The sequence below is a fragment of the Rhipicephalus microplus genome, chromosome 7 (genome assembly GCF_043290135.1).
Source record: "Rhipicephalus microplus isolate Deutch F79 chromosome 7, USDA_Rmic, whole genome shotgun sequence".
NCBI lineage: Eukaryota > Metazoa > Arthropoda > Arachnida > Ixodida > Ixodidae > Rhipicephalus > Rhipicephalus microplus.
In genome coordinates, this window is record NC_134706.1 from 169,760,706 (window position 1) to 169,783,420 (window position 22,715).

A 22,715-nucleotide genomic window follows, 5' to 3' on the forward strand; every position below is an offset into this window, starting at 1 on the left:
TTTGCGCACAGCATCGCTAGTTCCTTCACTCAAGAAATCGAGCTGCCACGACGCCAACAGCCACTGCCATCGCCCACGAAAGAATACCGTCGGGTGCAAGCCCATCTTTTATTTCTTTCACAAGACCTGCGTTGTAACGTATGTATACACTGCTAAGGCGGTCGTTACCACATCAAAAACATTGTCATTAAAGGGCTAGTGGTGTACTGTATCTATGGCTAACGGTCACACTTGTGGTAAGCACGTAGTCCCGCCGCGGTGGTCTAGTGGCTAAGGTACTCGGCTGCTGACCCGCAGGGCGCGGGTTCGAATCCCGGCTGCGGCGGCTGCATTTCCGATGGAGGCGGAAATGTTGTAGGCCCGTGTGCTCAGATTTGGGTGCCCGTTAAAGAACCCCAGGTGGTCTAAATTTCCGGAGCCCTCCACTACGGCGTCTCTCATAATATTATAGTGGTTTTGGGACGTTCAACCCCACATATCAATCAATGTGGTAAGCACGTAAAAAAATACAAGCGAACGTTGACACGAAACAATAAAGAAAGTCGAGGCGACCACAGAACACCTAGCACGACAGAGACAAAGTCTGGCCTGCATGCTGTGCTCTCTGCGAGTAACAAGTGGAAGAATAAAAAAAGACGTGACGTCCAAAATGGCAAGCGTGCGGCAAGCGTTGGCGTTCTGGGAGGCTTCAAGAAAAAGAAATACTTGTGGCAGTGTTCGAGAGATGGCGCAGCGTTCAAAATGCCATGGGCATTCCATGCATGGCTTGGGGTAATCGAAAATCCAATAAACACTAGTAATTATTCCGTTCATCATTGTGCAACTGTCGATAAACTTCAATTTGTCTAAGCATAACATACAAAACATTTACGTGTGCGCATGCTCTGGTATGGCCACAAAATGTAAAGAAGTTCACCAAAGCTTACTTGTAACATGTGCCACTATAGTCAGTCAAAATGTATTGCTATATAAGCTTGCGCGCTTTCGTAGTAGGGTGTTGGTAAAGGCGTCAAAGTGTGTGCTGCTGAGGATAATGGTTGATTGTACTCTTGTTCATTGAGTTCACTCAATATGCATACTATGTGTAGTATGGGTCCTTGTGTGCATGTTTAGCTATGTACATTGCATAAGCACATTTTCGGGTCCTGTGTCAAAGAGTAATCTATGAATGGGCTAATTGGCCAGCTATCCGCAAGGGAACCGTGTTGGTGGGTATGCCACAGGCAACCCTTTTAAAGACGATAGTCTTTCTTGTGTACCTTAAACGCAAGGCATTTGGTCCATCTGTCTGTAAATTTCTGTGTTTGTTCTCCCTTCACGGTTCAGTGTTTTCTAAAGCACCACCCGATACCCCAAACGGCAGACCCCATCCGCAGCGCCTACCAATGTTGCTCAATCATGAGCGTTCATACTTGTGTGAAAACAAAGCGCGTAGCTCCGAGATGGCCATGCGCGCCCGCCTCAGGCCACGCACTTCGTTTTCCAAGAAAACTGCCACATAGTGCTCATGTCTCACGTGTGACATGATTTGATGCGCTCGTTCACCTCCGCTGCACGTTTGAGGCGCTTTAACGCAGCGCCTCCAGAATGCCATTCACCAATTTTTTTTGCGAAGAACGTGAAATAAATGTTTTGTTCACTCTCTCCACAAAAAAAGACTATCGTCTTTCAAAAAAATTTGCAGATTAACATGCAGATACGGGGCCATTTTTGTGGTATTGTTCAGTCCCTGCAGATGGCAATAACTACCACCTACTTCAGTTCGGGCTGTCACGGTGGATGGACGTGTTTTTTGAGCGCTCCAGATCGACTGCGCAGATAAGTGTTTTTGCATGTTTTGAGCTTGTCTTTATAATTATAAGGCAGCGGTTGAAATCTTCGTAGCACTTCTTTTATGGTACGGCTTTTTCGGGGGCTAGTCACCAGGTATTTATTAGTTGGTGCGGGTGTGTGTGTTTGAATTTTTGGTTGTTTTTTTTGCCCCCCCCCCCCGTCGGGGAGGTGCGCGTGCATTGAACACGCAAATGTTTGTAGTAGAGCTTAGACTTTCTTTTTTTCGTAGTGCAGGGCTCGAGTTTAGTAATTATCGAGTATAGGGACAATTGGTGTCAGAAAGACATGGTTAAAAAGACTGTAAAGTGTTCAGGATGTGGAGTGGGTTTAAAAGTGAACCCAAGCGTAGAAGCGGATGGAGAAGAAGCTGACGCGAAGTGTAGGCAATGTGAGGTCGAGGAAGAAAGGGAGAAAATGATGGGTGCCCAGAGTGAACTGCTGATGAGAATCGCCGAGCTTGAGACTGCGTTGGCGACAGAGCAAGAGAAAACGAGGGCAATGGGAGAAAGACTGAAGTCCGCCGAGGAAGCACTAGCGAAGCTGAACAAAGAAGCGGCTTAGGGAGAGAACAGGAGGAAACCGGCAACCAGAACGGTGGAGAAGGAAGAGCAAGCAAGTTTGGAAAAAACAGGTTCAGCCGGTTCAATTGTCGCAAGGCCCAGCTTCAGCGAGGTAGTGGTGGGGCTGGGAGGGGACAAAGCAGCCGGCGTCACAGGTGCAAGTAGCCCCCACGTGCAGGACGCTCCAGCTGAAAAGTCACAGCATGTGATAATCGCTGGGGACTCGAATTTAAATCGATGCACAGAAGCTATCAAAGAGAGGGTGAGAGGTGACAAGAGGGTTGCAGTAGGGGCGTTTCCAGGACGCAAGCTTCAAGCAGTCATGAGGCAAGCGAGCGCAAAACTCAGAACTACAGCTGATAGACGAAACCTCGTGATGATTTCAGGTGGTTTAAACGATGTCCTAAATGAAGATACAGCAGGACTAGCAACCACACTGGCGAAAGGCGTCGATGAAATGCGCGCCACTTCTCCTCAGGTACAGGTAGTGATATGCACGATACCGGAGGTACCGGTGCGTGATAGCAACCTGCAAAGAGCGGTTGTGAACGCAAACCAGGAGATAGGGCGGATGAGTCGAGAGAAAGGCTTTGAGGTGGTGGAAATAGAGAGGTGCATAGGTGGGTCGGTTTTCAATGAGACAGAATTCACTTCGATGGGCAGCTAGGTCATGAGGTGGGTTGGCGACTTGCAGGACGCGCAGTAGCTCTTTTGGGGGGCAAGGGAGCCCTTCGGGGTGCAGGATAGCTAGTAACGAGGAAAACAACCAGCGAGACACTTCGAAAGGTGGTACAAACAGATACAATTCCAAAGTTGCACCAATATTTACGATAGGTTGAATCCGCGGCATAAATAGACGTAGCCACGAGCGCCGAGCCAATTCATACATAGGGTATATTAACATGCAGGGTGGTAGGAACAGGCTGAACTGGGAAGAGATAGAAGAACAGCTAAGGGAAGAGAGGCCGATGGTGTACGGTTTTGTAGAAACACATCTCAGGGACATGGAACAACCTCCGAACAATCCGGACTACACGTGGGAATATTGTAATAGAACAGAAGGCAGGAGAAAGGGGTGGTGGTATTGGGGCATTCATTCATAAAAGTACAGACTGGCAAAGGGTCAAGCAGGAGTGCAAGGAACATTTAAGGCTAAAAGGGAAAGTGGCAGGTAAACTGACACTCCTTGGTTTAGTGTACTTGTGGACGGGAGCAAAAGCCAGAGAGGAAAACCAGGCAATGGTAGAGTGTGTATCAAAGGACATTCAGGAGTTAGGAAGAGAGTGCGAGACAATTATACGAGGAGATATGAATGCGCACATAGAAGATATAGATGGGTATACCGACCCGACAGGCAAAATGATCATGGATATGTGTGAAAGGCTTGATTTGATCACTTGCAACAGTACCAAGAAGTTTAAAGGGCAAATAACATGGGAGGTAGGAAGGCTGCAGTCGACGATAGATTATGCACTGATGTCACATAGGATGTATGATAAGCTCAGGGGAATGTACATAGATGAAGGTTGCTCCAGAAGTCTGGGTAGTGATCACAAACATATCAAGCTAAGTTTTGGAAAAGCAGTTAAAGTGGGAAGGAGACAAGATGGGCAACTACAGGAAAATTTTTATCCAGTAGGCAAATTGAAATAGCCACTAAACAAATTGAGAAAGTAATCACGGTGGATAATCAGACAGTGTGAACATGCACGAATCTAATTAGGCTCTTTGAGCTAGAGCTTGCTAAGACGCGTGACAAGTCATCCCGAAAAAGAAGACACAAGCCCAAAAGTTGGTGGGATGAGGAAGTTAAAAGAGCCTTAACAAAACGTCAGGAAGCCTCTAGGGAACACAGACAAGCTAAGCAGCGGGGTGAATCGACAGATGATGCTGAAAGAAAATGGGAAACCTTTCTAAGCTGTAGAAGGGATGCATCCCTTCTGATCAATGAAAAGATTAGAAGAAAGGAAGCTCAGTGGCTGGCAGAAGTACATAAAAAAGATAGAAAGGCAGCTGCGAAATTTTGGAACCATCTAAACTCCCTAAGAAATGAGACGAGCCTAAATCAGAGTTTTATAACTACAGCCCAAGGTGCTAGGCTAGAAGGGGACAAAGCTATTGAATATATAAGAACAAGGGTGACCAAAAAAATTTCAACAAAGAAGTACTCTACGCACCACAATAGACAACGACGAATCAAGTGGTGCATGGGCTCCATTTTCACAACCAGAGTGGGAAAAGGCTGAGAAAAGGGTTCCTAGTAGTACATCAACAGGCCCAGAGGGCATTCCAATTCTGCTGATAAAGACATTAGGTCCGATGTCTAAGCAGGCTTTGAGAGAGACAGTGGGAAAAATAATAATCGATGGTGAAGTTCCCGATGGATGGAAACTTATCAGGATGGGCATGATCTATAAAGGAAAGGGGGGACAAAGCTGACATAAACAACTACCGTCCTATAACAGTGACATCAGTGGTCTACAAGCTGGCGATGCAGATTATAAAGGAAAAACTGCAGGCATGGATAGAGGATGAGGGGGTGCTGGGGGAACTGCAGAATGGGTTTCGGAAACACAGGAGGTTGGAAGACAATTTGTTCTCACTGACGCAGTGCATCGATATAGCAGAAAAGGAACACAGGCCCCTGTGGCTAGTATTTTTGGGTATCAAGGGAGCGTACCATAGCGTGGTTCAAGAGGAATTGTGGGGAATACTAGACACACTAGGCGCGGTACATGTAGTCACTAATCTTTAAAGGATATCTATAAAGGTAACAAGGTAGTTATAAAATGGGAAAAACAGGTATCTAAGCCTGCAGAGGTAAAACGGGGGCCTAGGCAGGGGTGTCCCCTGTCACCCTTATTATTCATGATGTACCTACAAGGATTAGAGGCCAAATTGGAGGGAAGTGGGCTGGGCTTTAACCTCTCTTCAGTCAAACAAGGAAAACTTATTAATCAGGCACTACCAGCATTAATGTACGCAGATGATGTATTGCTAATGGCCAACAACAAGGAAGATTTGCAGAGATTGATGGACATCTGCGGTAATGAGGGAGATAGGTTAGATTTTAGATTCAGTAAGAAAAAATCAGCAGTCATGATTTCATTGACAACGAAGCTTAGAATACAGGAGGTCACGCTAGAGATAACAGACAAATACAAATATCTGGGCTTATGGATAAGCGATGGGGCCGAGTACCTAAAGAAACACGTGATATACGTGACGACTAAAGGTAACGTGAATGCAGCGGGGATGGAAAACAGGGCACCGTGGAATTACAACAGGTATGAGGTTGTGAGAGGAATATGGAAAGAGGTCATGGTTCCTGGCCTGACGTTCGGCAATGCGGTCTTGTGCATGAGATCAGAAGTTCAAGCAAGGTTAGAAATTAGGCAACGTGGTATAGGTAGGCTTGCTTTAGGAGCTCACGGGAATACAGCAAATCAGGGAGTACAAGGTGGTATGGGATGGACATCATTTGAGGGCAGGGAAGCTAGCAGCAAGATAAAATTTGAGAAGCGATTGAGAGAAAAGGGGAGGAGCGTTGGGCTAGGAAGGTTTTTAGCTACTTGTACATGAAGAATGTCGATACAAAATGGAGGAAGCGAACCAAGAAATGGACTGGTAAATACTTAGAAAACAGTGGGGGGCCAAACCAAAAAGAACTATCTGTTAAGAAGAAAGTGAAGGAAACGGAGACTGACATGTGGGGAATGGGCACGATTAAGAAGTCCGCACTAGAGATCTATCGAACATTTAAGCAGGAAATTGCCAAGGAAAGGATCTATGATAATACTCGGGGTAGTTGTCTACTGTTCGAGGCCAGGACGGGAGTGCTGCGAAGCAAGACATATCGGGCCAAATACGATGGGGAAGACACAGTATGCAGTGCGTGTGGAGAGGAAGAAGAAACTGCCGAACACTTGATAATGTTCTGTAAAGGGCTTCACCCTATAGTTAAGGATGATGGCGCAGAGTTTTTCAAAGCATTGGGGTTTAGGGACCGGGAGGGCATAATAGACTTCAAGCGGGTAGACTTGACTAAAAGGAGGTTATCTGATTTGTGACGAAAATCAAGGCACGAGTTAAAATAAACTCTTCACTGCAAAGTACGAATCCTCAAACTCACTGTTTAAAGGAAAAAAAATAAATCTACTTTTTGGTTCATTAAGTAATAAGGCTTGGTGGCGCTAGCCACCGCCCGATCTAAAGTGTACAGCCATATCCATCCATCCATCCATCCATCCATCCATCCATCCATCCATCCATCCATCCATCCATCCATCCATCCATCCATCCATCCATCCATCCATCCATCCATCCATCCATCCATCCATCCATCCATCCATCCATCCATCCATCCATCCATCCATCCATCCATCCATCCATCCATCCATCCATCCATCCATCCATCCATCCATCCATCCATCCATCCATCCATCCATCCATCCATCCATCCATCCATCCATCCATCCATCCATCCATCCATCCATCCATCCATCCATCCATCCATCCATCCATCCATCCATCCATCCATCCATCCATCCATCCATCCATCCATCCATCCATCCATCCATCCATCCATCCATCCATCCATCCATCCATCCATCCATCCATCCATCCATCCATCCTTCCATCCATCCATCCATCCATCCATCCATCCATCCATCCATCCATCCATCCATCCATCCATCCTTCACGGCTGTGACGCTTTCACACCTTGAGATATTTATATAAGGTTGCATATATATCTAATATTATTGCACTACTGAGTCGGAATAGTTTCGCTGCGATCTAGTCTACAGTTTGGAGGCACATCTCGTGACCCGCGGCCCCATAAAAGCGTGAATAACGTCACTATGCTATGCGAATCTGCGAGAAATAAATACAGCAAGCCAGCAAGCCTAGCATGCACTCTTCGGGTGAGGGCTCTGCAGTACCCAAGTCTGTCAAAGTGAACGTCGCCTCGCTGGCCGAACGAAACCTACTAGCTCCGTCTTTTCTTTCACGATGGTATCATCACTACAGGTTCGTCTGCTTGTTTTTATAATAATTTTGTTAGATATCAAGCTCAGTGGGAACGTTTTTGTGACTGGCAGTGTGGTGTTCTTCTTATCTGTCAAAACTCAATGCACTTGCTGAGCCTACTTGCTTCACTAACGTGGGGTCAGCCATCTCAATTTTCATAAAAAGGAACATGTTTTTCCATGGCAAAAGGAGCAACGTTTCTCTATTTAAAGACGAACATTGGGGACATCGCTGTTTCTCCCTAAATGGACTGAACGTCACTCCATTTTTTAAGAGTGCGCACAGGCCAACCGGGAAGCAGGCCTTGATTGTACTGGAAGATCAAATCACCATACCCCCTCCATTCAGCATCAACATTCCCGTCGACTCTCAGAAATCAGCATGCCTTGAAGGCGTCGTTGAAAGCGACCAGCAGCTGTTGAATAAACACGAGATTTGCGTCGCAAGATAAATAGCTGAGCTGAGAGGAGGAAAGAAATAGTGATACTCATGAACTTCAGCAACGAGTACAAACACGTTACAAAGGCACCACGGTTGCCTATTTTGAAGAAATTGTGAAAGCAAGCAACTTCATCACCCTGGCTGAGTCTACTGAACCTGCTTCGACGAATCGACGTTTCCACGAAAATTTCGACGTCAATCTAACTTTCGAAGCTCACGAAAGAATGGCTGAAAAGCCTGCTCCGGCAATATGAGAACTGCTTTTCATCGTCCTCAAACATTCGGCAGACACCAGTAGCAAAACATCGCATCCTAACAAAGGAGAGTACCAGACCACTCCGTTAGAATCCGTACAGAGCTTCAACGCGACAATGGAAGGCAATGAGAGAATAAGTCGACGAAATGCTACGCGAAGGCATCATATTGTTACGCGACATCGGCAACGAAAGAGCATCATAGACAATGAAGACGATGAAAGCGACCGTGCTGGTGTTATTGTTGCTGCTGTTCTTCCATCTTGGGTGCAGTTGCCTCTGACTCTCCCTGTATATATTGTAAATATATTTATTTCATTCATTCTCTCACTCCCGTAACATTTGGTGGTGGTGCGGGGTACAACACGATATCACGGAGCTCCGCAGTGGCCGACGCTTGGATTTTTCCACCATGGCAAGCCAGGGACCGGCTCCCGTCGAGGCGACTAGAAAAACAACTGTTGTTCTTCCGCAGCTAAAAGATCCTGGCACGTTCTGTGGCACGGATGATGTCGACATCGAAGAATGGTTGCCGTTGTACGAACGTACAAGTAAGAATTACCACTGACATTAACCTCTTATGTTAGCCAATATCTTGTTCTACTTGAAAGGAACAGCAAAAGTGTGGTTCGAGAACCACGAAGATGAAACTGGAAGCTGGGATGCGTGCAAAGAAAAGATGCGCGCCCTTTTCGGCAAGTCTGTGGGTGGAAAAGCAGCGGCCAAGAAGGAGTTGGCATCTCGTGCGCAAACGTAATCAGTGTCCTACGTGACTTACATACAGGACGTGCTTGCCCTTTGCTGAAAAGCGGACAACGGTATGGAAGAAACCGAAAAAGTAGCTCACATATTGAAAGGCATTGCAGATGATGCATTAAACTTTCTCGTATGCAAGGACTGCAACATGGCAGATGCCATCATAAGGAGTGCCAGCGTTTTGAGGCCGCAAAAAGTCGACTTATCGCCCATAATTTCACTCGACTACCAAACACACCAGCGACCTGGTCGTGCGAAGACAGGCCTGCGCTACAGACGCCGTTAACTGCAGAGCACGTGACCAAGATCATCAGACGTGAATTTGAAGCTCTCTCTCCTGCATCCACGTGCTTCCATGACTGCGACTATAGCCCTCAGATGGTGTCACTGGTACATGCCATTGTGCGACAAGAGCTTTCCAATGCTGGACTGGCCTCCGAGTGCACTACAGCTTCCTCTCAGCCGATAAACCGTCGTCGACCCCATGTTTCGTATGCCCAAAGCCAAAACCTTCCAGCGCGCCCTCGCAATCCAGCCGAGTGGAGGACTGCTGACGATCGCCCGATTTGTTTCAACTGCCACCGTATTGGACACGTGGCCCGCCATTGGAACACTCGGTGGTATTGGCATCAGGCATCCTACGGGTACCTCCATCGGCCAGAGAGGGATCATGGACGCTTTCGAACTTTCCTGGAGTCACCTCAGGTCACCAGTGAAGGCGTTCCTTCTATGCCGCCATATCGTCGTCGCTCTCCATCTCCGCATGCTCACCAGTCCCGTTCCCCACTCTCCCGTCGCCCATCGTCTCGCTCGCCCCAATTTCGCCGACTAACGTCGCCGACTGACCACCTGTCGCGGGAAAACTAGATGATGCAGCTGCCGGAGGTGATGCTGCATCGACCACTTGCCCGCCAAATCCTCTGACCATGCTGCCGACTCGACGCAACCTTATTGACGTTGAAGTAGATGACACACCCGTTGTTGCACTGGTGGACACAGGGGCTCACATATCAGTGATGAATTCAGAACTTCGTTGCCGCCTTAGGAAAGTTTTAAAACCACCCACAGTGCCACTCATCCAGGTCGCCGACGGCGGCACGTTTCCCGTACTTGTAATGTGTTCTGCGCGTATAAGTGTGGCTGATCGCTCCACGACAGTGCTATTTGCTGTGCTCGAGAAATGTTCCCATGAACTTATCCTCGGCATGGACTTTTTATCCGCCCACTCTGCCCTTATTCATTGTGGAACCGGCATGCTTCAACTTGATTTACCGTGTTACCATGACGACCCAACACCAGCTCAACCCCGTCTGTGTTCTGCAGATCACGTTCGCCTAGCACCTTAAGCCGTTACTTACGTGAACCTGAGATCTGTACCTCCTGTTCCCGATGGTGACTACATGTTGACGCCTATTGCTGACGTTCTGCTGGCCAAAATGTTGCCGTGCCTCAGACACTTTTGAAAGTCACGGGAAATACAGCATCTCTACCGATCCTAAACTTCAGCTGGTGCGCTCAAGTTATCCCAGATAGTATGGCGTTGGCAAAAGTTTTTTCTATAGATGCTGCCATTTCGGCGATCGTTGCCGAATCTTCTTCGCCCTCTGCTCCGTTTTCATCCTCGAAGAGCGCAGCGGATGCCACCATCGACAAGATGATCGCTCCGGACCTTCTTCCAGCGCAGACAGCTGACATCCGGCACCTGCTGAAATCCTACCGCGACACCTTTGACTTTTATGACCGCCCTTTGTGTCAGACATCCTTTGTAACTCATAGGATTAACAGTGGAGACGCCAGCCCCATCCGACGACGTCCTTATCGCGTGTCTAATGCTGAGCGACAAGTTATCCAGCACGAAGTTGAAGAAATGCTCACAAAAGACGTCATCAAACCTTCCTGCAGTCCATGGGCATCGCCGGTCGTGCTAGTCAAGAAGAAGGATGGCAGCTGGCGCTTCTGCGTAGACTACCGTCACCTAAACAAAGTAACAGGTAAGGACGTGCATCCACTGCCACGGATTGACAATGCTTTCGACTGCCTACATGGGTCTGCCTACTTTTCATCTATCGACTTGCGATCAGGATACTGGCAGATTTCTGTCGATCATCGAGACCATAAGAAAACCGCATTCATCACACCGGATGGCTTTTCCAGCTCAAGGTTATGCCAATCGGATTGTGTAATGCGCCAGCTACATTTGAAAGAATGATGGACTCTCTCCTGCGTGGATACAAATGGACCACGTGCCTGTGCTATCTCGATGACGTCAACGTATTTTCACCTACATTCGAAAGCCACCTTAGCCGCCTAACGGCTGTTCTTGAGGTTTTCCGGAAAGCAGGACTTCAGCTCAACTCTTCCAAATGTCGCTTTGGCCATCGAGAAATCACTATGCTTGGCCATCTTGTCAGTGCTCGAGGCGTGCAACCTGATCCTGACAAAATTCGAGTTGTCAAAGATTTTCCCATACCACGTTCCGTAAAGGGTGTACGGAGTTTTATGGGCCTTTGTTCTTACTTTCGACGTTTCGTGAAGAATTTTGCTGACATTGCCCGACCACTTACGGAGCTACTGAAGAAGAACATGCCTTTTTGTTGGGGTACTGACCAAGAAACTGCCTTCAGCGCCCTTACAACGTTACTTACTTCCCCACCCATCTTGGCCCTTTTAGACCCGTCAGCCCATACTGAAGTTGGTACCAATGCCAGGGGACATGGAATTGGTGTTGTTCTCAGCCAGCGGCAACGAGGACAAGAAGGCGTCATTGCTTATGCCAGTCGCCTCCTTTCTTCTTCGGAGAGCAAGTTTTTCATTACAGAGCGTGAGTGCCTCGCACTAGTCTTGGCAGTCGGAAAATTTCGTCCATACTCGTTTGGCCGCACTTTTTCGGTAATTACAGATCACCATGCTTTGTGCTGGCTGTCGTCCCTTAAAGATCCAACAGGACGACTTGGCCGTTGGGCCTTGAAACTACAAGAATACAGCTTCGACGTGGCATACAAATCTGGCCTGATGCACCAGGATGCCGACTGTCTATCCCGTCACCCCGTGGACCCACCTGACCTTTCAGCACATGATTCTGACCCTTGCGTCCTCGCCATGTCGGCTTTCACCGACATGCGCAAGGAACAGCTCAGTGATGTACACTTGCGGTTTATCATGCAAAGTTTACGCTTGGCCCACGTAGACCCGTCGCTACACTTGTTCGTTGTACACGATAGCATTCTTTACCGACGCAACACCAGCGCCGAAGGACCAGAGCTGCTACTCGTAGTTCCTGCGACACTCCGTTCCGCTGTACTTGAACAGCTTCACGACGCTCCAACCACGGGACATCTCGGGGTCACGCGCACGTACGATCGCATGCGATGTAGAATATTCTGGCCAGGCCTTTACCCTTCTGTGCGCTGATACGTTGCTTCTTGTGAGTCCTGCCAGCACTCTAAATATTCCACCTTGCCACCAGCTGGTCCGCTCCAACCAATAGACATACCCACCGTTCCCTTCTACCGGGTCGGTCTTGATCTCGTTGGACTATTTCCTCTTTCTCTCACTGGAAACAAGTGTGTAGCCGTAGCTACACACTTGCCACAAGATACGTAATCACATGAGCGCTACCGACAAGCTGTGCCACTGACATCGCGGACTTCTTGCTTCATGACGTAATTCTTCACCATGGCGCTCCTCAACAGCTGCTGACTGATCGTGCTCGCTCATTTCTTTCAAAAAAAGTAAGCGACATCCTTCGCTCGTGTTCGAAGCGTCACAAGCTCGCTGCGGCCTATCACCCACAAACAAATGGTCTTACCGAGCGCCTAAATCAAACATTGGCAACAATGCTCTCCACGTACGTTTCCAAAGATCACCTTGATTGGGATAGTACTTTTTCCTATGTAACATTCGCATACAATTCGTCACGCCACGACACCGCTGGCTTCTCCCCCTTCTATTTATTGTTCGGCCGCCATCCAGCGTTACCCTTCGAGACTCTTCTCCCATCAACTACGCAAACGGTTACAGAGTACGCCCGGGATGCCACTGCTCGGGCTCAAGTGGCCCGCCAAATCGCACGGGAACGTCTTCTTGGCTCGCAGCTCTCTCAGAAGACCCGCTACGATAGCCATCACAGAGTAGTTTCCTACTCTCGAGGTTCATTGGTCCTCCTCTGGACACCGTGCCGCCACGTTGGCCTCTCTTCGAAGCTCCTGTCTCGCTACTTGGGGCCTTACAAGGTTTTACGCCGGCTTACCGATGTCACATACGAGATTGCTCCGTTGGACAGTCAGTCATCGTCGTCCACAACCGCTACTGACGTCGTCCACGTGACCCGCCTCAAACTGTACATATCCGCATATGACCCTACTCTCCTTTAATCGCCGAGACAGCGCTGCCAGCAGCGGGGGGTTATATGTTACGCGACATCGGCAACGAAAGAGCATCATAGACGACGAAGACGATGAAAGCAACCGTGCTCGTGTTGTTGTTGCTGCTGCTGTTCTTCTGTCTTGGCTGCAGCTGCCTCTGACTCTCCCTGTATATTTTGTAAATATATTTATTTCATTCATCCTCTCACCCCCGTAACAATATAACCTTCAGAAAGTCCGTGGGCGTCACCTGTGGTTCCAGTGGAAAAGAAAGACGGCACCCTACGCTTTTGCGTCGGTTATCATTACCTGAACAAAATCACGAAGAAGGATGTGTATCCCCTCCCACGAATAGACAACATTGTTGATTGACACCAACAGATGAGGTAATTTTCGTGAATGAACTTCCAAACCGCCTACTAACAAATCAAAGTTGACAAGAGAGACCGAGTAAAGACGGCCTTTGTAACACCAAACGGCCTCTCCAAATTCAAGGTAATGCCGTTTGGTCTTTGCTCGGCCCCCACAACTTCTCAACGCGTTATGGATACCGTACTTGCTGGGTTGAAGTGGCAGACTTGCCTCGTGCACTTGGACAATGTCTTAGTGTTTTCCCTATGCTTTGACAAGCATCTCCGGCGCCTTGAAGCTGTACTTCAAGCAATCCTCCACACTCACCCACAAGCCAGATAAGTGCCGCTTCGCGTACGGGAAACTCATTTTCCTGGGCCACGTGATAAGCAAGTCTGGCGTACGCCCCGACCTGCAGAAGACAACCGCTATTGCTGCATTCCTTCTACCGGCCGACTAGAAAGCCGTCCGTTGAGTTCTCAGTCCCTGCACCTATTACAAGCGGTTTGATGAAAACTTCGCCCGGATCACTGAGCCACTCACCAACATTACTGAGTGCAACGTGGAATTGGAGTGAGAAACGCCACAGCAGGAAAGTATTTAGGAACTAAAGCGACGCCCGCAGACATCTCCGTTGCTTGCGAATTTCGACTCATTCACCGAAACAGAAATACATACCGATGCAAGTAGTGTAGGACTCGGCACCGTTTTTGTGGAGAAGACTGGCGGACAGGAAAGGGTCACCAGTTATGCCAGCCGGTCGCTATCAAAGATAGATACCAACTATTTTACAACAGAAAAGGAGTCTCTTGCCATCATTTGGGCTATCTCAACGCTTCGCACCTACCTTTGCGGCAGGCCCTTCACAGTTGTAAGCGACCACCACGCCTTGTGTTGGCTGGCAAACCTGAAAGATCCTTCCGGTTGTTTCATAAGATGGAGCCTTAGACTGCAAAACTTTGACATTACCATCGTTTACAAGTCCAGAAGAAAGCACTGCGATTGATTGATTTGTGGGGTTTAACGTCCCAAAACCACTATTTGATTATGAGAGACGCCGTAGTGGAGGGCTCCGGAAATTTTGACCACCTGGGGTTCTTTAACGTGCACCCAAATCCGAGTCCATGGGCCTACAACATTTCCGCCTCCCTCAGGAGTGCAGCCGCCACAGCCGAGATTTGAACCCGCGACCTGTGGCTCAGCAGCCGAGTACCTTAGTCACTAGACCACTGTGGCGGGGCAAAGCACTCCGACACCGACTGCCTGTCTTGAGCCCCCGTCAATGCACCACCGCAAGATGACCGAGATGATGACTGCGTCTTGGGAACCGTAAGCGCCGATGACTTCGCTGAACGACAACGAGCCGATCTGGAACTCGGGGGCCTTATGGAATACCTCAAGGGCAGTACTGCCATTGTCCCGTTAGTATTCATGTGAACACTGATGTTGTTTATCATGCGAACTAGTGTTTTCCGAAGAAGAACTTCTCGGCACTTCGAGCACAGTACTTTCTCCTCATGCCTTTTGCATAGCGACCAGAAGTACTCCAGGCCCGGTACAACGACCCCATGGCCGGACACCTTAGTCTTTCCCGCACGCTTGCCAGAATACAGGAAAATTATCACTGGCCTCGCCTTGCTTCCGACGTTTCTCGTTTGTAAGCAACGAAAGACACGACCGACTAGGCCAGCTGGACTTCTACAGCTCATCGAGCCATCATGTCAACCATTGAAACAGATCGGCATGGACTTAGTTGGGCCATTGCCTGCCTCAATTTCAAGAAACAAATTGATCATCGTCACTATCGACTACCTCATACGCTATGCCGAGACAAAGGCCCTGTCTAAATGAAGTGCATCCGAGGTAGCCCAATTCTCGTTCAAGACATTTTTCTACGTAACGGGGAGCCGCAGGCCCTCATCACCGACAGAGGTACTGTCTTCACGGCGGGCCTACCTCAGGCGATTCTGAGGCACAGCCAGAAAAATCATCACCGCACAACCGCCTACCATCCACAGACAAATGACCTCACAGAGTGGTTAAACAAGACCATCACCGGCATACCGGCCATGTACGTCGACGTCGAACACAATACGTGAGACGCCATGTTTCCGTGCGCGACCTTCGCATACAACACCGCAGTGCAAGAGATGACACAGATGTCACCATACAAATTGGTCTACAGAAGGAAGCCGGCAACGATGCTGGACGCCATGCTGCAAAACGTCGCTGGTGAAGATAACCTTGACGTCACCGTCTGCTGTAAGCACGTGGTAAAAGCTCATCAACTCGACCACCTGCGCATCAAGAATCAGCAGGCGGCCGAAAGCTACCGTTACAATCTTCCACGAAGCTTCGTGATGTACCAGTCCGGTGACCGGGTCTGCGTATGGACGCCGATACGCTGACGTGGACTCAGTGGAAATCATTTGCGATGGAACTTCGGACCATACAAAGTATTTCGACGTCTCGGCTCACTCGACTACAAGGTTGATTCCGACGGCATAATGAACTCTCAACGGTGCCCTGATCGACCTGAAGTCGCCCATGTCGTGCGCCTCAAGCCATTTCATGCGTGAAGCTCAGGACTGTATTTTGTTGTTGTTTCTGTGCTTGATTGCTTGTACTTACTGTTTATTTTCTCTATTCTTGTACATTCGAAAAATCGGGACGATGTCTTTTTCAGAGGGAGGCAATGGCACGTTCCTTTCTTCAAGTTTTGTTATCACCTCATTACACTACATTCAGCGCGAACCACGCGTACAATGTTCGAGAAGCTTCGAGGCTGTAGTAGATCGTTTTGTGCAGAATAAGCCCACTTTGGGAATATCGCGGAATATTCTGGAACCTACGTCACCGCTAGCGATAACGCTTGAATATTCGATGGCAAGGTTGTAAATGCCGACAAGCTTCGCCACTTGTCAGTTGATCAACGGCCGACGCTCTGCTCGCCGCTATCAGTGCCAGTGTGTTGCTGTAATCAAACTTTCCTTTTTGCGTGGCCCCAAGCTCGGCCTGAATAAATTGTTTTATTTTACCCGCAGTCTGCTCCCTTCATCCACGTCACGATCTCGTGACAATACATTCCTCAGAAGAACATGCCGCAGACAACAGGCGTTCTCAACGGACACGCGGTATCTGTACTTAGAGATACCGAAAGTAACACAATGGTAGTGCAAAGAAATCTCGTGCCTTTATAAAATGCTTCACCGGTAAAGAACGAGCCGTAATTTTGACCGGTGAAGCTGCTCACAATCTACCTGAAGCGTCGGTTACATTGTCTTCACCATCTTTTATTGGAGAATCAAAGACAACTTGTATAGATTCCCCAATATAAAGTGTAAGAATTGGCTATATTCCCAGAGCTTGAGAACCGGGCTACCCAAATTGTGCCTAGGTGCACGCAATATACTTGAAGGATACACAAACAAAACTGAGTAGTATTGTTTCACAACCTAGAGACGATAAATACGTACATGCATGCCCCAGAAGATGAAATATTAAGAAAAGTAGGGAAGTAAATACAGTCGCTAGTGTAATCACCAAAAAGTGCGGCGCAAAGGCTCGGATACCACAAATATGATACGAAGACAGAACGTTCGTGAATAGCAAATCCAGAAATGCAAGTTGGTGAAGTTCCCTTCAAATGCATACTTTCTGTTCGTGATGGCTTTAATTCACTGGAGCTGTTTGTTTCCTCAATAATATTCACATTTCCGTGTAATATTCTAGAAGGGCTCAGTGGCACTGCAGCAAAAAGCACGAATACTCACCTTCAACGCCTATTCGTTTTGCAGGTGCCCTTGTTCCTGTACCGACAACCAGAGGTCGATAAATGTACTGGCAAGAAATGGAGAGCTTTTAAACATCTTGCTTCGTCGACCACTTGCAGCTCCTTTCCGACGCCTCGACAGGCAGCTCTCGGCTCCGACGGCATCAAGCAGCTGTTCTTTGGCGCTGGCAGCCCGTTCAATATCCCACTACGGTGACGCTCTACCTGCGTACTGTACTCTCCTGTTCCTCTCACCTCAGCGCATGCGCAGCATGAGTGGTGGCCTGAAGAGGGGCATCGCACGACCATCTTCCTTAGAATCGCACAACAGCGTCGATGCAAGGTTGATTCTGCAACTGCTTAACCACCATGGTTGTGACCGGCCCTCGTGGAACTGCCGATGCTTAATGGGCCATCAACCACCTTCTCTCCGTTTCACTGCCTTATAAACCCGGACGAATGTCGCGCGGCCTCCCATGGGCTCAGTGGCACTGCAGCGGAAAGCATGCACCGATTCGTTTTGCAGGTAAATTACCAATATTCATTATTTCCTAGGCGCACTCGTTATGCTTGATTGTTAGTGCTGCCGCGCCCATGGCGTTGTATTGTGACTGCCAGAGATTGTACGCGCGTTGTTGCAAAGTTGTTGGTATTACCAGGATATGTCGAACAAAACCCTGGTACAAACTCTCGCGAAATTGAGACTACCCAAATCATGAAGGCGCTCTACGAAATATGCTCCGGGCAGGCGTCAATGCTAAGCGAAGTTAAGTCTATACGCCTAAAGGTAACCCAGAGTAACAAAACTTTTGATCATATCAGGAAACGATTTATCAAAATAAATCAAGACTGCTCGTTTATTGCTGCTGTGCAAGAAGAAGTCGATGATATTCGCACACTTGTGCAACAAACTGCGCACAACACTGCATCCATTGAATCTAGGTTGGATGATTCGGAAGACCGGGCACGAAGACCAAAACTTGGTGTTTTTCGGTCTTAGAGTTGTTGGCAATGAGATGTGGGCTCAATGTGAAGCTTCATAATGGAACATTGTAGCACAAAACTTGACACTGTTATTGAGCCCATGAATGTAGAAAGGGCTCGCAGATTGGGCCGATTAAAGCCCGGGAAGAACCGACCTATAATTGTGAAGTTTGCGCACTTCAAAGTACGACAACGAATCCTCTCGAGTGCTAAAATTCTGGAGGGCACCAATTACAGAATCTCCGAAGACTATCCCCCAATACGCTTAAGGCCAGAAGGCATCTTTTTGAATTCGCCAAGTCCCAACAGGAGCCGTAAAGACTTTGGCACGATAAACTGTTCATCGGCAACCAGCTTCATACATTCGACAGAAACACAAAAGTGGCCTCTCTTCCGTTCTCCTAGCAAGCAGATCAATCCAGTATTAGCCAAAACTGGCATCTTTCGTTTCTTTACACCAACAACAAAAGAATCTTACCCAAACTTAATGCACTCAGTAACTTGTACAGAACTACAGATTCAAATCTTATTGTTCTAACCGAAACGTTGTTAACCCGTCGATTAACATCTCTGATATTCTATGAGTATTCCTTATTATTAGCATATTTTGACATGATTGACCTAAAAAAGACAATGAGGTCCTAACAGGTGCTCATGAGTGCCTTCAATGTGTCGAAATTGAAGTAAGCACGCCTTCAGAAATTTGGTTTTCTGCAAGTAGTGCCTTCTACCCACCAGTCATAATTGGCAGTTGCTATCGTCCGCCGGATGCTGACATGATGTTTGTGGGTGATTTTCAAGGGGCACTTTATTCTGCTATAACATAACACTATATCGCCAGTCACCTATCATTATGTTTGACAACTTCTATTTCCTGTCCATAGATTGGTCTAACCCCGATCTACCAATGTCAGTGAACGCTGCCGAAAGCGACATCGTCAACACCTGTCTCATGTTCGGATTGATACGACTTGTTAACAGGCCAACACGTCAAAGCCTAAATTCATTTATACATACCTGACCTCATGCTTACTTCTCATCCTGAGAAATTTCAATCAGTGACTTACATGTCTGGTCTTAGTGATCGCTCAGTACTTCATGCTTCAATTAATCTTGAAATTGCTGCATTCTAAAAGAAGCAAAACTATAACTCTCGACAATAAAGGAACCTACGCAGGTATAGCTATGAATATAAAACTAGAAAATTTTTTCCGACTTTTTACAACGCTCTGTCAACGCAAGCTGGCTCCTGCTTAGAAACAAAATGCACGACTTGACAGATACACATGTGCCAACAAAAACTGTAACAAAAAAAGTCATCACCTTGGTTCTACTCAACACTAAAACGCTTCAAAAACAAAAAGAGTATTCCGTGCTGCTAAGCATTCCAACACAGAGTACGCATGGCAAAAATATCGCAATGCAGAAAAGGCATTCGAATCACTTTCCAGCAGAACCAAGCGTGAGTTTTTTTCGTCCACACTCCCGCACATTCTTCACGATAACTCCAAGCAGTTTTGGAAGATCTCTAATCCTAATCACTCGCGACCACTGTCCCTGTACGATGACCAAAACCAGCCCATACCCAAGTGTGAAGCTGTGCAAGCACTCAACCACACATTTTCTTATGTTTTTACTGAAGAACCTGTTGATAACCTACCCAATTTTCCGCCCTGTGCTCATAACACCATGGCAGATATCACCTTCCATTCAACTGACGTTGCAAATGTAATTGACTCTATAAAGCCTTCTTCACTGGCAGGTATTCATGGCATCAACTCCAAAATTCTAAACAGAACTAAACACGCCACCAGTGACATGTTATGCCATGTCTGTCAACAGTTGTTATCACTGGTTGAAGTGCCAGATGACTGGAAAATGGGCAAGATTGTCCCAGTACTGAAAAACGGTCCACGGTCGTTTTCCGCAGTTACCGCCCTATCTCACTAACCACTGTTTGTTCTGAACTAATGGAACACATATTATACTCACACACGGTCATGTTTTTGTTATCTGTTAACTTTTTCATTCCTAATCAACATGACTTTTGTAAACGTTTTCCTCGTGACACGCAACTAACATTGTTCGTTAATGACATTAGCTCTGAGCTTGATCTAAACGGTCAAGTTGATGCTCTGTTTTTAGATTTTGATAAGGCTTTCGACAAGGGGCCACATCAGCGACTACTTTTGAAACTTTCTCACCTAAACCTCCATCCACTTGTTTTTGACGGGATTCGTGCATACTTGACAAATCGAGAGCAGTTTTTTCATACCAAGAAAAATTCTTCAAGCAGAAGCCCTGTTTGGTCTGGAGCACTCCGAATAATCGTCTTGGGCCCAGTATTTTTTCTAATATGCATCTAAGATCTCCCCACCAACATCTCATCCAACATACGTCTGTTCACAGATGATTGTGTTGTTTATCACCCTATTCGTAGCGTTTATCACTTTCGATCACATCAAAAAGACTTGGATAAGATCTAGGCTTGATGTAGTGAATGGCCCATGCCGCTAAACACTACTAAAACATTGCTAGTGCCTTTCACCCGCAGAAGGAATCTCCCTCCACCACAGAAGGTATTCTGCAACGCTGCCATTTCTCCTGTCCACTCATGCAAGTACCTCGGCGTCACTATCTTCAGCGATCTTTCCTGGTCTTCTCACATAACAAGCATCATTAACGACATTAACCGCACATCGGGACACTTTCGAAGAAACTTGCGTCTTGCTCTCCCAACGGTCAAATTGTTAGCTTATCGAATATGCGTACGACCCAGATTAGAATACGCATGCTCCGCTTCGGACCCACATCAAACTAACCTAAGAAAGCGTTCGTAGTAGTACGAAACCGCACAGTTCGCTACGTATACTCAGATTATTCTTTCCACAGTAGTGTTACCAAACTGAAATCACAAGCACATCTTGATAGCTTGGAACTCGGACGCCTTGGGTCTAGATTGTGCCTTTTTCACAAACTTCATCATTCCTCTTCTAGCACTTCGTTATTCTTGCCTACTTATCGTCCATCCTGCCGCATGAATCACACCAAAGCAGTTTACCTACCACCAGCACAGACCGCAGCGCATCTACGCTCCTTCCTTGTCACCAAAGCAGGAGACTGGAACTGTCTACCCGGAGATGCTGTGCTCCAGTCCGACCCGCAATCTATCATTATGCACATCGAGTCATCGTCACAACATAAAAACCCATCCCTCACGTAAAACCTCATGCTGGGGTATCTGAGGTAATAATAAGTAAATAAATAATAGGTACTAACGTATTGCGAGAAGAGCAGTGCGGGAGTCACTAACATTGGAATAACGTCATGGCAATGCATAATTGTTAGCAGAAAAATATTTCGCATTGCATTGCTCGGATAGCCGAATGACTTATTTAGAGTACATCACAGGGCGTTCAAATAAGCATTATGTGAGGGGGGTACAGAGCAATTAGTATCATTAACACTAAGCGCAGAGAACGAATACAATAGTAAAACACAGGCCAAAAGCTGTAAAGCAGTATCAAAAAGGTAATAATTTCAGAAAATTGAAATTTCTGGCAAGGTACTAATATTTTAGACAAGTGTTTCAAAAACTCACACATTTGGCACAAAGGCGATGATAATAACGCGGTAGAAACATTTTGAAAGGTCACGCGCAGAATGGGATGCAGATAGAAACGTGCTACGCGTTTTTGCGCACAAATCATACACAAAACGTATTCATAGGCACAGATGCATGTGAATAAGCGTCTCATTTGTTACCTCGCTGAGCCTGAAACGTGTGCGCTTTTTGCGAACGGAGACTGCAATGATTGCAATGACCCTTGTGCGCCCAGTAGCTACAGCAGAATTGTTCCGCGTAAAGCCAGAGGCCAGCAAAGGTGTACAATCCTCTCTTCCTCGCCACCGCGAAATAAGGGTGCACGAGGGAGCGTAGCTCCCCTTCTTCAAGCCGGGCAAAGTACGCAAGGGAGATTAGAGCGGGCGCCACTGCGCGATGTGGCGACGTGCACTCACTGCGCCATCTTTCTGGTAATGCCGAAAACACAGCAGCGGTAAGTGGTAGATATGAATAACTTGCCATTTCCATGGTGTAGAACGTTTTCCGGAGAAGCTCAGTGATTAACGCCTCACTTTCACGACGCAGATGTCCCACGTTCGATGCCACGCGCCGGAGTGCTTTCCTCTGGATGTTTTTCTTTCTTGCGCTTTCGTATAGATAGATACGTGTACATGTACGGTGCATGACATCGACGCCGACGCTGGCGGCAAAATCCAGCCGAGAGTGTCCTTATAATTGCTATCGCAATAAAATATCCGTTCAGTTCTTCACGAAAGAGTTTACGGTCGGTGATTGTGACGACGG

General features: G+C 47.4%; 1 long non-coding RNA gene across 1 annotated transcript in view; it reads right to left on the reverse strand.

Moving 5' to 3' along the window:
• Positions 1 to 17,789, reverse strand: part of LOC142767128 (uncharacterized) — an 88,235-nt gene extending 70,446 nt beyond the window's left edge. Inside the window, exon 1 of the long non-coding RNA XR_012884770.1 lies at positions 17,364 to 17,789. This is a non-coding gene — a long non-coding RNA (uncharacterized LOC142767128). The remainder of the gene's footprint in view (positions 1 to 17,363) is intronic.
• Between the last annotated feature and the right edge of the window lie 4,926 nt (positions 17,790 to 22,715).